This window comes from Psittacula echo, assembly GCF_963264785.1.
Source record: "Psittacula echo genome assembly, chromosome: 3".
Taxonomy (NCBI): domain Eukaryota; kingdom Metazoa; phylum Chordata; class Aves; order Psittaciformes; family Psittacidae; genus Psittacula; species Psittacula echo.
Genome location: NC_137736.1, coordinates 77,371,980 through 77,385,826, shown reverse-complemented (window position 1 = coordinate 77,385,826; position 13,847 = coordinate 77,371,980).

Below are 13,847 nucleotides of genomic sequence, written 5' to 3'. Positions count from 1 at the left end.
TGTGGTGATCAAACCCAGTTCCTTCAAGCTTTCTTTACATGTTAAGTACTCTTCAGTAGCTCACCTTAGAACACTGCCATATGCCACAGTATTTAAGGTGTGGGACAAGAAGTACCAGAGTGGAATATTCACATGCTTTGAAGTACTGATGCAGCCCAGGCCATGAGTTCTTCACTGTCACACTTTTCAACATTGCTACACCAAATCAGGCCTACTTCAGCATGTACTGCTGTTTGGGATTAGTCTGTCTCAGATGCAGGACTTTGCATTTCCTTGTGTTGAACCTCATGGAGTTTTTGTTGGCCTAGCCCTCCATTTTTATCTTCTGCCCTATCTAGCTCTCTTGTCATGTTGGTGTCACTTGCAGATGAGATGACAGTGCAGTCAACATCTTGCCAAGACCTTATCTGTAAACAACAGATCCAGAGGAGTACAAGTCCTAACAACTGGTACACCCATTGACAGCATCATGAAGTGTTTGTTCCCTGACACACTCCAGAAATATGCTAGATTTGCCTGTTGCCCTGGTTTAAACCTAGATGGCAATCAAGTAACATGCAGTCACTTGCTCACTTCCCCTTTTCCCCCAAAACTTCCTAGGCAGGATGAGGAGAAGAATCAGAAGAATGTAAAACCTGTGGTTTGTACTCCAATGTGGCCTCAGCAATGCTAAGTAGAGGTGAAGGATTACTACCTTGGACCTTCTGGCAATGCTTCTCCTAATGCGGACCATGATACCATTAGCCTTCTTTGCCACAAGGGCACACTGCTGGCTCACGTTCAACTTTGTGTCCACCAGTATCCCCAGGGTCTTTTCTGACAAGCTGCTTTCCAGTATGACAACCTCTAATATATGGTGGTGTATGGGATTATTCTTCCCTAGGTGCAAGACTTTCCACTTCCTCTTGTTGAATTGCATGGGGTTCCTCTCAGCCTGTTTCTCCAACTTGTTCATCATGCAGCTTTACATTGACATCCGGATCCTCACTTTATATACAATTCCTCAAGAAGTCTAGTGTAAAAGTCACTTTACTAAGTTAGTCAGCCTTTTGGCAAAGATGTCTTTTGCCACTTTTTGATTAGTGGATCTCGTCTCTTCCCAGTGGCCCAGAGTCTTCTGATGGTGTCTCATGGTAATTCCAGCTGAAGCTTGGCTGACGGTCAAGGGCTGAACTGCCCTATACATCTGTTTCTCTCTACACATTTTCATCTGACTGTCAGGAATAAGCAGAAAATAACCTGACTACCTCATCCTTTTATTTTAGATCCCAGGACTCTGTAGTCCTGCTTGACTTTTTTCCAGGTTGCTTTTCATAGTATCATTTATGCCCATGTAGAAAAGGAGTGAACGGTAGAATTCTGTGACCTTGATGAGTCTAGGCAGCATCTCCATGACACCCTGGACCTCTAGCATGGTTATCCCATTCCTGCCTGCTGCTCACAGTAACAGATATGTAAATATTCCAGTGCTGTCCATAAAGTTTATCAACTTAAAGATGGCTAAAGCAAAAGATGTTTAAAATCCATTCTGAGGTTAACAGCATTAACTGTCTAGAACTGTTACTAAAGAAAGCAAAACACATGGAAAAAATCTTCCAAAGGGACAGGACACTGGACCCAAACTAGCCAGAAGGGTATTCCGTACCACAGCATGTCATGATCAATACATAAACGGGGGGAGTTTAGCCAGGAGGCACCAATCACTGCTTGGATCATTCTGAGTATTGGCCAGTGGGTGGTGAGCAATTGTGTTGTGCATCACTTGCGTTTATTTTTTTTTTGTTCCCTTCCCAATGTTAGTTTTATCTCTCTCTGCTTGTTATTTCCCTTTTATTAGTAGTATTAGTATTACATTAGACTTTATTTTAGTGATTGGACTATTCTTATCTCAACCTGCAGGCTTTACATTCCTTTGATTCTCCTCCCCATCCTGCCCGGGGAGGCAGAAGGAAGGTGTGTGTGAGCAAGCAGCTGCATGGTGCTTTCTTGCTGGCTGGATTTAAACCACAACAGACATGTAGCTTATAGGACCATATGTATATTTAGTAAACCTATCTTATTACTCATTTTAATTATAAATAGAAATTAATGTATTATGTCTTGAAATAGATTTAATTAAACAGAAAAAGTAACTTATCCCCTTCATAGCTGTAGTACTGAAGGCTCTCCTGTTAAACTGTTATTCCACTGTAGATTGGAAGCACAGAGTGCATGAACTGTATTTCTTGGTGTCCCGGTTTAGCAGTAGCAGTCATTTTTTCTCCTTCTTAGTAGCTGGTGCAGCACTGTGTTTTTGACTTTCTGCCTGGGAACAGAGCTGATAACACTGGTGTTTGATCTGACCAAGGACTTTGTGAGTCTCATGCTCTGCCAGGGAGGAGGGGAAGCCAGGAGGAAACAGGGACAGGACACCTGACCCAAACTAGCCAAAGAGGTATTCCATACCACAGCACGTCATGCCCAGGATGGAACTAAGAGTTCCCAGAAGGGCTGGTTCCCTGCTGGGTGGGGGCGAGTTATCGGTTGGTGAGGTGTTGTATTCTCTTCCCTTGTTATTTCCTTTATCATTATTATTATTGGTGGTAGCAGTAGTGATTTGTGTTATACCTTAGTTATTAAACTGTTCTTATCTCAACCCGTGGGAGTTGCATTCTTTCGATTCTCCTCCCCGTCCCTCCAGGAGCGGAGGGAAGAAAGGGTGTGTGTGGGGAAGTAGACTGCATGGTTCTAATTTACGGCCTGGGCTTAAACCACGACACTTGGAATGTGTCATTTTGTGACTGTTGCTGTGGGACATGAGCTTCCTGTGTGCCTGGTTCTGTGAATGACCTCCCTTCCCCTCTTAAGCCTTGTTTTTGGTACTCCTGTTTTATCTGTGCTTCAGGACCTGAGCTGTTGTACCTTCAGGGCTCCTGGTAATATTCCATTAATTTCCTATTCATCTTCCCATATGCAGCATAACCTGTTGACCTCTTTCTGCATCTCTTTCACCCGATAGCTCAGATAGCATCCTCTCATGTATTTCATGTTTACTATACAACAGAGCTTTCTCACATTATTATGTCCTGCATCATTTCCTAATATATGTGTAAAATGGGTTTGTGAAACAAACTGGTTTTATAAAAGTACAAAGGATTGAAATGTAATGGTCCTGACACATGAATAATCAAAGTTTTCACTCTAAAAACTCTACTTAGCTGCCACATACCACCTTAGTCATGTAGCGCATGTAAGCTTCATACATAAAGTTCTGCAAACACAGAAATATTTGTGTTTAAGCACAGCAAGAGGTAACAGATCACAGAAACTATCCACAGATTTTGTTGGGGCATTCAAATGTGGTTTATTTCACTTGCACTGCTCAATTTGGTAGGTACTGTATGAGTTCTGCTAAAACCAAAAGTGGAATTTGAGATTACGAATTGTACAAATCATCTTCACAGAGTTGGCAGACACAATACTGGATCTATAGAGGTCCATATTCTTCTAGAACAGCAGCTCAAGGCCAGGCATAATATCTGGACTTCTGAGGTGTCACTTGATATTCCATAGAATTGAATGAAGACCACAGCGAAGGATGCTGTAGTCAGTATAGTTAATGAAGTCTATCCTCATTGTAAAATGCTATGTGTAGTAACCCAGATTGTACACCTTTAAAGTTAAAACAAGCTTAATCCTACCTAGTCTGTGTTTCTGCTCTGGGCTGGGGGCTTATTACTCTGGACGCTGGCAAAACAAGGATCTTAAAAGCAGATACATTAGAAGCAAATGGGTTTTCCATAGGCACACAAGAAATCTGTCAGGGACTTAAAATTTGTATCCAATTCTGTTGTTCAGAGCCTGGTTCTTCAATCCCAACCCTTTTTTTATGATTATGTTACTTTTGGATAATCGTAAGATTATCATAATTTGCTACAATATTATGACTACATCAATCTTAACATTTAAATTTTAATAGCATAAAGAATAGATTATATTTTTATGTATGTAAAACGTGACCTAAACTGTTGATTTGTCCTTTAATCGCAAACAACTGATCACGTAATTTAGGCTCTCATGTACAAGACATTGTGTGGGTTTTTCTACATTTTTAACATACTTCTCATCAGCCTGCTGTCTATAAGGAAACAAAACAAGTAACACCAATATATTTGTGGATTTCAAGAAGCTCAGAAAATTTCCCAAGTAAATCAGTCAGCCTCTATCTGACTAACTGCAGGTAGAAATGAGAATCATTTATCTTTTTCTTTTCACTGTGATGTTAAATCCCTGAACAATGGAACTGTATTTTCTATTTACAACATGAAACACCGTGTGCATTCTTCATTTTGTCAGTATCCCATGTGTAAAGGTACCTCGCACTTGGCCAGATGGCAAAACGCACATTTGGCCATTTTCCTATTTTTTGGGTTGCCTGTGTTATTTTGTGTTCTGTTTCCCTTTTACTTATTTGTTCTTGAATGTGTTCCCCTGTGCCCTTGCTTTGCCATAAAATTTCCTTTTCTCAAAGCAACAGCAAGCTGTGTGGTCATGTTGGATATGTTTGACACTGTTTTCTCTCAGTGGGCTTCCCAGCACCTGCTGTAATATCCATAATCTAAGCCTCCTTTTCCTCCAGTGTTGCAATATTTTTTTATTTTTGGAATGTAAGTGTCAACAGATGTGATTGAAGATAAAGAGACATGGTACCACTGTGAGATTACAGTCAGTGATGAGGGTGGAATCATGCAGAATAGCTGGCCCATACAGATGTATGCTGGTTGTCCACCTGCAATGAGAATGGTTTTCAGTATACTGTTTGGATTAGATGAGTAGATTAACTAGGTTAATCCGATCATTAGAAGTTAACAAAAGCGCCAAGATATTAGCCATAAATGTAATTTATAATTTACTTAAAACTCCAAGAAAAACATTACTTGACATTATGCTTGCCTGACTCAACACACCTTCACTAAACAAAATACAACAGAAGTAATTGTTCAGCAGTTCAAAAAGGCTTATGCTGTTTTGAAAACTGAAGATCTCCCCACTCAGTTTAGACACCAAAATGGTGCCTAAATCAGAAATACAGTTGTTGTAGTTTCTTTCTATAGTTCAAGAAAGTAAACACTTTCAGGAAGCTTTGTATCTTCAACATCTGAATCTGAACACAAAACAGAAATGAAAGAGGGCAACAGTTATGTAGAGATTCCCAGGGACTTCAGTTAGAACCTAGAACACACCAAAAGTTATGTACTCAACCCCTGCCCAAGATACCCCATTGACTGAATGTGGGAGAAATTAAGTTAAAGGAGTGGAAATATGTCATGAAGCATTAACATAAAATTCAGATCATCTTAAATTTATGTGCTAAATACAGGTGTCAACTATGACATAGTCATCTGAGGTCACACTTGAGTCTACAGAGAGGTAATTAGTACAGCAAATGAAGTTGTCATGGATAAGATTTCTAAATAGGAGAAATTTCTCCTTTTACAACAGCTGCATTTTTACACATAAAAGAATTTTGTTTCCACAATACTTTGAGCAATTTCCTAAACATCTACACCTACTTTTTTTTTTTTTGTAATGGATTATGACTGACACAGTGATTCTGCTCATAAGGTTTCAAAAGCAGGGTCATTTACACCAGACGACATGACACTACTAAGCTCAGTTGATGAATTGCAGAAAGCAAGCACAGGCAGCTTTACGAAAACCTTGCACTCACACAGGCACATGTAGACAGACAGGTAGTGCAGCAGTGATTTTTACTGAAGAAGTGATGTGGCCAATGCTGCTTCTGTTAGAATCGCTGCCCTGCTGCAGGCAGCCACACGTGCCATTCAGTCCAGAGTTCACAACCCTCTTTTGGTCATGCAGTCTGTTGTGACCAGCTGGCAGGTCCAGCTGCCCCTTCCAGTCTACCTGGAAGTACATCAGACATCCATTCCTTACGTATATGCAGGGGGGTCACTATTTTTTGCAGCGTATCATGACAGGCAGGACCCTGTCATGAGCACATCATAACCCATGTGGTTTTTTTGCAGGCCTTTTGCTGTGTTTGCTCTGACCTGGCAGCCATGGATCACAACGCACAATTACTCAATTCTTGACTAAGGCAAGGTCATGATGCTCCTTGTTTTTTAGGTTTCTTTGCTCTACATGCTGTATTATATGAAATTGTGTGTGTAATATAGTATGTTTCTGTACAGTTTTCCTCATGAACAAAGAAGGGAAATGAATATAATTATCTGATAAGGCTGTAAACAAGTACAGTTGGTTAGGGTAGTACAGGACAGTTAGTATTTTTACAGCTCAGTAGTTCAGGGCTAGAGGGAGTTGCGATGCTGTCATTGCTGTTGCATACAGCACACAACTGTTGAGGTTTTGCTTTGACAAAGATATGTCTGCTCAAGCTGAACCATAGTTGAAAGCACAGACTAAAAATAGAAATACAATTTGATACCAGCCTTTATTTCTGTGGAGTATTTGCTCACTAAGGTTCAATTCATTGTAAACATGACCCTCAAAATCTATCCTTAAAAGTCAGAAATGCACTTTAGACTCTGAGCTTCAGTAGACAGAAGAGAGAATAGAGAAGCTTTTTCTCTATATGTTTCTGCAATAGAATAGTTTGAGTTTCCTGCATCAATTACACAGTATTTTTCATCAGCAATATCTTCTATCTCTTCTAAGCCATCCTGTGATTCAAAATTGAGGAAGAAGTTAAAAAAGAGCAGTTTCTGAAGCAGAAATTCCCAAGAGGACACAATACTAAAGTCCTGCTGATTGGACTGCTGATTTACTTGTTCATAGAGACTTGTTCAAATATAAGTCTTCAGAGAGAACAGGTCAGAGAAGGCATTATGTACAGATTTTATATCAAGTACCATCTTGATTTCTTTATCAAATGGAGGCATTTTCACACTCGAGTCCAGGTAATGCTTTCAGTTGTGACTTTATTTCACAGTGTTCTTCCATGTCTGCATTTTGGAAGTTGCATGGAAGCTGCCTCTGTGTGTTTAAGCATCAGTGGGTGGGAAATCTGTGGGATCATTTGTCAAAAACCACGCTTAGAAATGGTTCTGTTTTGGAATGCAGGAGAACTCCAATATTTCAGCTTAAGCAGCTGTAGGCTGAAGATATTTTTCTCCTACTACTCCCTAAGTATTGAGGGAGACAATCCACATTACTGAAAACACCCACTCAATATTAGTAAGAATGCTTTTAGTAGAAATCCATTATAGTAAAATTAAGTATGTTCAAGACAATTCAAAGGTGGAGTGTCTTCTTAAACTATTTCACCAAGTGAATTAGGTTAACATATGAGAGAACAGATAAAATAGATAATTGCGTCAGTTTATACAAATCACAAGAGTCCTATGGTATCTTATTAAGTATTCTGCAGCAGAATTTCTTCCTCTTAGACATTAGAAAAGCATAAGAAAGTGCAGAAGGGTCAGTACATGGGAGGTAACACAGAAAATATTTCTACAGCTGGGAAGTGCTCCAATCTGACAGTGACATCTCGTTTATAAACAAGATATATATATATATATATATATATATATATATATACGGAAATCGTATCAGAATTAGAATACCTTTCAAGCAAGGATTAAGATGTCAGGTGTTGATCATCCAGTCACCACATAACCCCTGCAACTGATATTACGATAGTCCTGTGACACACAGATTGTGTGTCCCCTTTTTGACATGCAGTCAAGGAGACAATTCAGGTGCTTATTGTATGTAAATATGGACATCATGGTCATAAACAAGCTGTACAAAATATGTTATGCTGCTCAGGAGAGCTGCTTATAGGGCATTGTAATGATCTGGAGTCATTTGCTAAGCAAAGTAACTTTATGAAGGGAAGCCCACCTGAGAAAATGGAAAGTCTGTCAAAGATTCATGGGCACATCGAATGATCTCCAATAGACAGCATACAATAGCAAATGGGATGACCACAAAAATCTTTGCACTTATCATTGAACAAGCCTCATGTGGTAAAAGACAGACTCACTGATTTTCCTGTCTAGCTTGAAATTCTATAAAAATTGTGAGAATTTCAGTGAGGAACTAAGCAGTGTTGTTTGTTACCTATGTCAGTGGAAGTTAACAAAGCTCAATGCCATGCAGGATTGTACCAATACATGATTGCAGAGAATTTATTCTTTTATTATTATTATTATTATTCTATTTTTAATGGAGTTTGAAACATTCTGCAGCTTGGAAATTGACAACCAAGCATAATAATTATCTAGACTCATATAATAACCCTTACTTAGATTCTGCTTTTTTTATTAAATCCATCAGAAAATCCCACTCTTCTAAATAAAACTAATTGTCTGGAGCTAATTAAACACAGTACATTTACATTCAGATCATTACATGATCAAGCCTGAAACAATTTCACTAGTTTTGAAGTAGTACCTGATATCACTAGAATGTTTTGCTTACTGAATGATCCAGCATCACACTGTGTGGCATAGTGAAATTTTGTACTCTAAAACCTTAAGATCACTGCAGAAACCACAGAAAATAATTTTTTTAAACTGTATTTTATTGAGAAATTAACATGAAACCACAATATAAACTTTTCTTATTCTATTCATAGTAAATAAGTTACATAAATATTATCATCTAAGCTATTTTAAATAAAATGTAGTGTAATATCTTTTTTTTTTTTGTTAAATTCTGTTATTTAACACTAACACTTAGCATTTCTATTGTGCAATTCATCCAAGGATATGAGAATGCATTATAAACTCGAATTAATTAAACCCACAGTAGTCTCATGTGGAGGGAATGGAACAGAGGAGTTATTTTACATGCGACTTAAATGCAAACACCATTGTGGTGAAATGTGCCAGCTCTTTAAGACTCCATTGCCTCATCAGGAAGTAGATTAAGACAATAAATGATTATTATTCAACTAAAACTGCAGAATTAATGTACTTAGGTAAAACCTGCTTGCTTATATTGTGGTTTAATCAAAGCACTAAAACCATGTCATAAAATTCCATGTAAAGCATTTATTCTTTTATTTCTTCCTTCTGCCTCAGGGGAGACAATCAATTTGCAGAAGGGAATCCCCCTGAATTTGTAACACTTCCTGGTGCTACTGCTTATTAAGGTACATTATAACTGCTGTATCGGACTATTGTAAGGATATAGTAGGCAGAACATTTTCTCCTTTCTAGACTCTGTACTTAAAACATTCTACAGAAAACGAATTCCTTAATGAAAAGACTTTCTTCAGTTCTATATTAATGTCATCTATCTGTAGTAATTTTAACTCATCTATCATACTTCAGAATGATTTCTGTTTTAATTAATCTCTGATAAAAAGATAAAAAGTTAATTCATCACAACTGTTCACTTACAGAGAAGCCAAAATTTCCTTCCTTTTAATCAGCAATTCAGTAACAACAGTTGTGGTAAAAGCAGACATTTTCAAGCCATCTTAAGGTCATTCTATATCCTAATCAGAATGAAACAAACATATGAAACTTAACATCATGAATATGTAAAAAAATGCAAACAAACAATACCCCCCACACACTAGTTTAAAAGCCTAAATATGGTAGAGAATTAAAAATAAATCTCCCTAGAAACACAGTATGTGGTAGTTTGTTTTGACAGAGGACCACCTTTTAAGATTATATTCTGCAGCTGGGACCCAAGTGGGTCAGAGATTGAATTGCCTTGCAAAATTTGATGTGTTTATATTTAAACAATATGATTTCAGCCCCTTAAGAAAATCGTAATGTTTAACGGACCTAGTCACCTAAACTATTTTCCAAACACTCAAACTCCAGATTTTGAAAAAAAGCCTTGTTTTTTCCTATTCCAGACCCTACTATTTTGTCTTAGCCCTTACAAGTGAGTAAACATAAACCTGCTTTGTGCTCATTCTACTCATTCATTTTAGAGAATCTCACAAGACTGCAGCTTCGAAGCACACATTTTTCTGTGGAGTAAAATAGTTATTATTCCAGTGTTATAATTGAAACTGACCAGAATTCTGCAAGAATTTAACATAAATGCTAGAAGACAGAAAAGAAAGTTCTGATTCATATTTATGACTTGCCCAAAAATCTGTTTACTCTAATGTCAGCAAAGATGAAGAACAAGAGGCCTGAGAAAATTTACTTCATGATCTGTCAACTTGCAAATAGTTGGCACAAAACATCTAGAGATGGGGAGGAGGAAATACAACATGCAATTTTTGATGATTAAAATAATAGCGAAATCAGAACACATATGGCCTTTGAGTAACCTGTAAATATTTGTACAATAATGACTAGCATAAAGTATTAAAAGAGTTAAGAAGATTAATTTTCTGGACAAAAGCCACAGAAAATGCCATTCTTTGAAAGGGCAAATCCTTTGTCTTCACCTTAGACCTCAGCACTTCTTTTTAGTGTTTTCACCATGAAGATTTTGCTTGCATTGAAAAATTAGGTATATATATACTTTACCTATGATATCACAGTGTAAGCATACACACAAGGAATAACATTAGGCCATCCATGCATAATTTCAGGTGAGCACACATTTTCTCAAATATGTAAAAAGAAAATCAATTGTTCACCTCTAAGATACAGTCAGAAGTATTTGTACGTGAGCACGAACATTCAGTTTCAGATTGTTGGCTTGGTAAGCCATGAGGTGAAACAATGCAACATATGATCATGATGATCATGCTGGGAAGATGATTTGGTTTGTATTATGACAACAGGTCAGGGCTCTGCTATCCTAAAAACAACTGGACTCTCTTTCTGGAGAACATGTGGTCACTATCTGCCACCTTAGTGTAAATGACATACGACATCCTCTCCCTGCCCACTTTCTTCTGACACTCACTCTTCCTTATACTTTCTTCCATGGAAGGGATTTTTTTCCCCTCTAAGCTTGCTTTTTCACACTCTCAGCAATGTCATACACATATATTTGAACTTAGTTAAATCTCTACCTATGTGTCTGCTCTGGTTGAGAGTATCAATGACAGTGGAGAAGTGGGAATGAGTGGGATGGTATATAGGACCTCCAGCACTTGTTAGCTAGAAAGAGGAGGATTCAAGGAGGCTACAGTTCTTCACTTCACATGGCATCTTGAAAGAACGAGGCAGATGATAGTTTTACTAGTCTCTATTATCCAACAATAGTACATTTTTGTGATTTGTCTGTTTTTTTTAAGGGGTAGAGGAGCTGTCTCATTTGAGGCTGCACCTGAAACCAACAAAAAAGTTTTTGCACCTCCATGTTCAAAAAATTATGAGATGTGTCTTTAATTAATCTCAGATACTTCGGAAAGGAGTAGTGGAACCTCACTTGAAAAATTAGTTGTGTTAGGTTTCCCTTTAAGGAGAGAAAGGAGTTGAAAGGTCTTCTGAGAGGATGACTTGGACTACTGCCACACTCAAAATCCTGTTATGACCAGAAGAGAGCACACACTATGTGTATGAAACCAAAACCTCAGTCAATCCAGCTAACATTTTAAAGAGAAAGACCGTGCCCAGCCCCTGGCAGGCCACTGCTGCCATGGGGCCACGCTGCTGCAGGGGTGAATGGGATGGAATCTGAAGTCAGAATTGTCTTTTGTATTTACTGTAGGTGGAGGATAAGACAATGCCCTCCTACAATGCCACAGGCGTGTACTCCAGGTTATGTGGGATAGATCTAATCTAAAGTGTCTTAAAACCTTGGGCAAGGGCTGTGTTTGAGGTATTAATTCAGTTAGTTATTACTTTTTTTACTTCTGTTTACATTATTATGTTACATTTAAGACACTGCATTAAGTCCTTTCTAGTGGCTGTGAAGTATCATGCAGGTTAGACAAGTTATATACATTTTTAAAGGAAAGCTGAATTTACTATGGCTCCACAAATTGGGCTGTGTGTGAAACTGGAAATGATGAGAATTTTCTGTTCTTAAAACTAGGGAGATTTCACTCAATATCTTTACTGTGAGGAAGGATTTTAAAGAAACACTTCAAAAGATACAAGAATATTTAACTGGCACAGCTTAGAGCTTAGCATACATGCTTGTCACTATTTTTTTCTCTCTCTCCCTCCCCCTGCCCCCCCAACAATTGAATACTTAACCAAGCAAATTTAGTTCAGTTATCACACATTTGGCATGGAGTAGTATTAAATCATACACAAAGAGCCTTTCCTTGGAAAGGTGGTTTTGATTTTGGTCTTCCCTTAGGCTGTGACAGGTGGGGAGAGATATTGAGAGCAACACGTGAGCAGCTCACTCTCCCTCCATGGAGTCTCCTGAGCTCCCCTTGCTCTGTTGCTAAGGAACAGGACAAGCATACAGCTGCTGCTCCTCTTCCTGAAAATCACAGCACCTAAAATGTGATTAGGAACTGTCTGTTTTCATGTTGAAGAATCATAGGTTTTAAAGCTTCAAGCCCAGGATTCTCTGAAGCATAATGGAGAAAGGAATAAATTAAAGACAGGGGAAAAATAATCTTACTATAAATGTCTCAAGCAAGCTGTTGCTCTTTTAGTTTTGAGCTATGTATAAATACAGCTATTTATAATCTGCTGCTGCAATCATTATGTCAGTATACTCAGAGCAAAATTCTGCAAACAGTGCTGTGACTCAGAAGATACAGAATTTTTATCAAGGGCAGGCACTGTACAACTTGGATCTCACTGAAATCTTTGGGAGTTTTGTGACTCTAAGAGAGTTACTGGTCTCCAAGCTTGCAATTACAAAGGGCATAAGTAGTAATACAGCCTATCATTATTGATGGAATATATTATAAATGCATTTTTTAAAACTATGATTACTTATGGTATTAAAGATGTGTTAGTTTTCTCTCTGTGATTCTGTATGGAAACACAATGAAGTGCAGATGACTTCTCTGCCTTAAGGACCTCATCTGTATGCTATATAGCCACATGCTGCACAGTACAAATGTGAGCACATTTTCATATATAGAAAGGCATGAGTATTCTTCCTCTAAAACTCTTCTATGATACTGATGGGTTACAGCTGGGGTGTCATTTTCCTCCTCCCCCATTTTAGTTTTGCTTTGGACTAATTTGCTTCTGTCATAACATGTTAAGACATTTCTTTGTCTTGAAAGCCAAACTACTTTGGATATCAGAGAAGTAAAGAGGACAACTCAGATTGCACCTGGTCTTGTGCACAATTTATGAGGAAGCAAGATCTATAATAGAAAGGCTTTACAGATTTACAAATGGTCTCAGGTTTGTTTTTTTTTTTTTTTTTTGTTTTGTTTTGTTTTTTTGTGAATATACTTATGTGCTATTGATTATTGAGATGACTCCAAAAGCAAGAAGTAGGAGATAAAAGACATAGCAACACCAGCTGGAGTGCAGTCAGTAGAACTGGCTCACTTCTGAGAGAGTGCACAAATCATTCTTTCTGAAAGACCACAGCAATAGAAGTGTTTCTTCTACATGTTAGAAAGCTCCAGGAGATAACACTTTTTCCCAGCCCTGCAGTGATCCTTCAGTGTAAGGTTCTCATCACTGAAAAAACATACAGAAATATATATGTAACACATTTTCTCTGGTATTGGTTACATGCATAGATAGATCAATCACAGATCAATTTCTTAATGCTAGTTTTGCCCAGAAGCCCAGAATCAGATATATTTTAAAACTGTCTTTCATTAGGGCCTAGCATTCTGTTTCTATATGCCAGTGTTGAAAATACAACACTAGTGAACATTAAAAACATTTCACATTTTACAGGTTAAGGCCTCAGTTACTCTTACTATTAATTAATTATTAATTATCAATTAATTACTATTTTGACCACATATTTACCATATATTGAGCAGATATTTACTAATATCTATTTCTGTTTTCAGT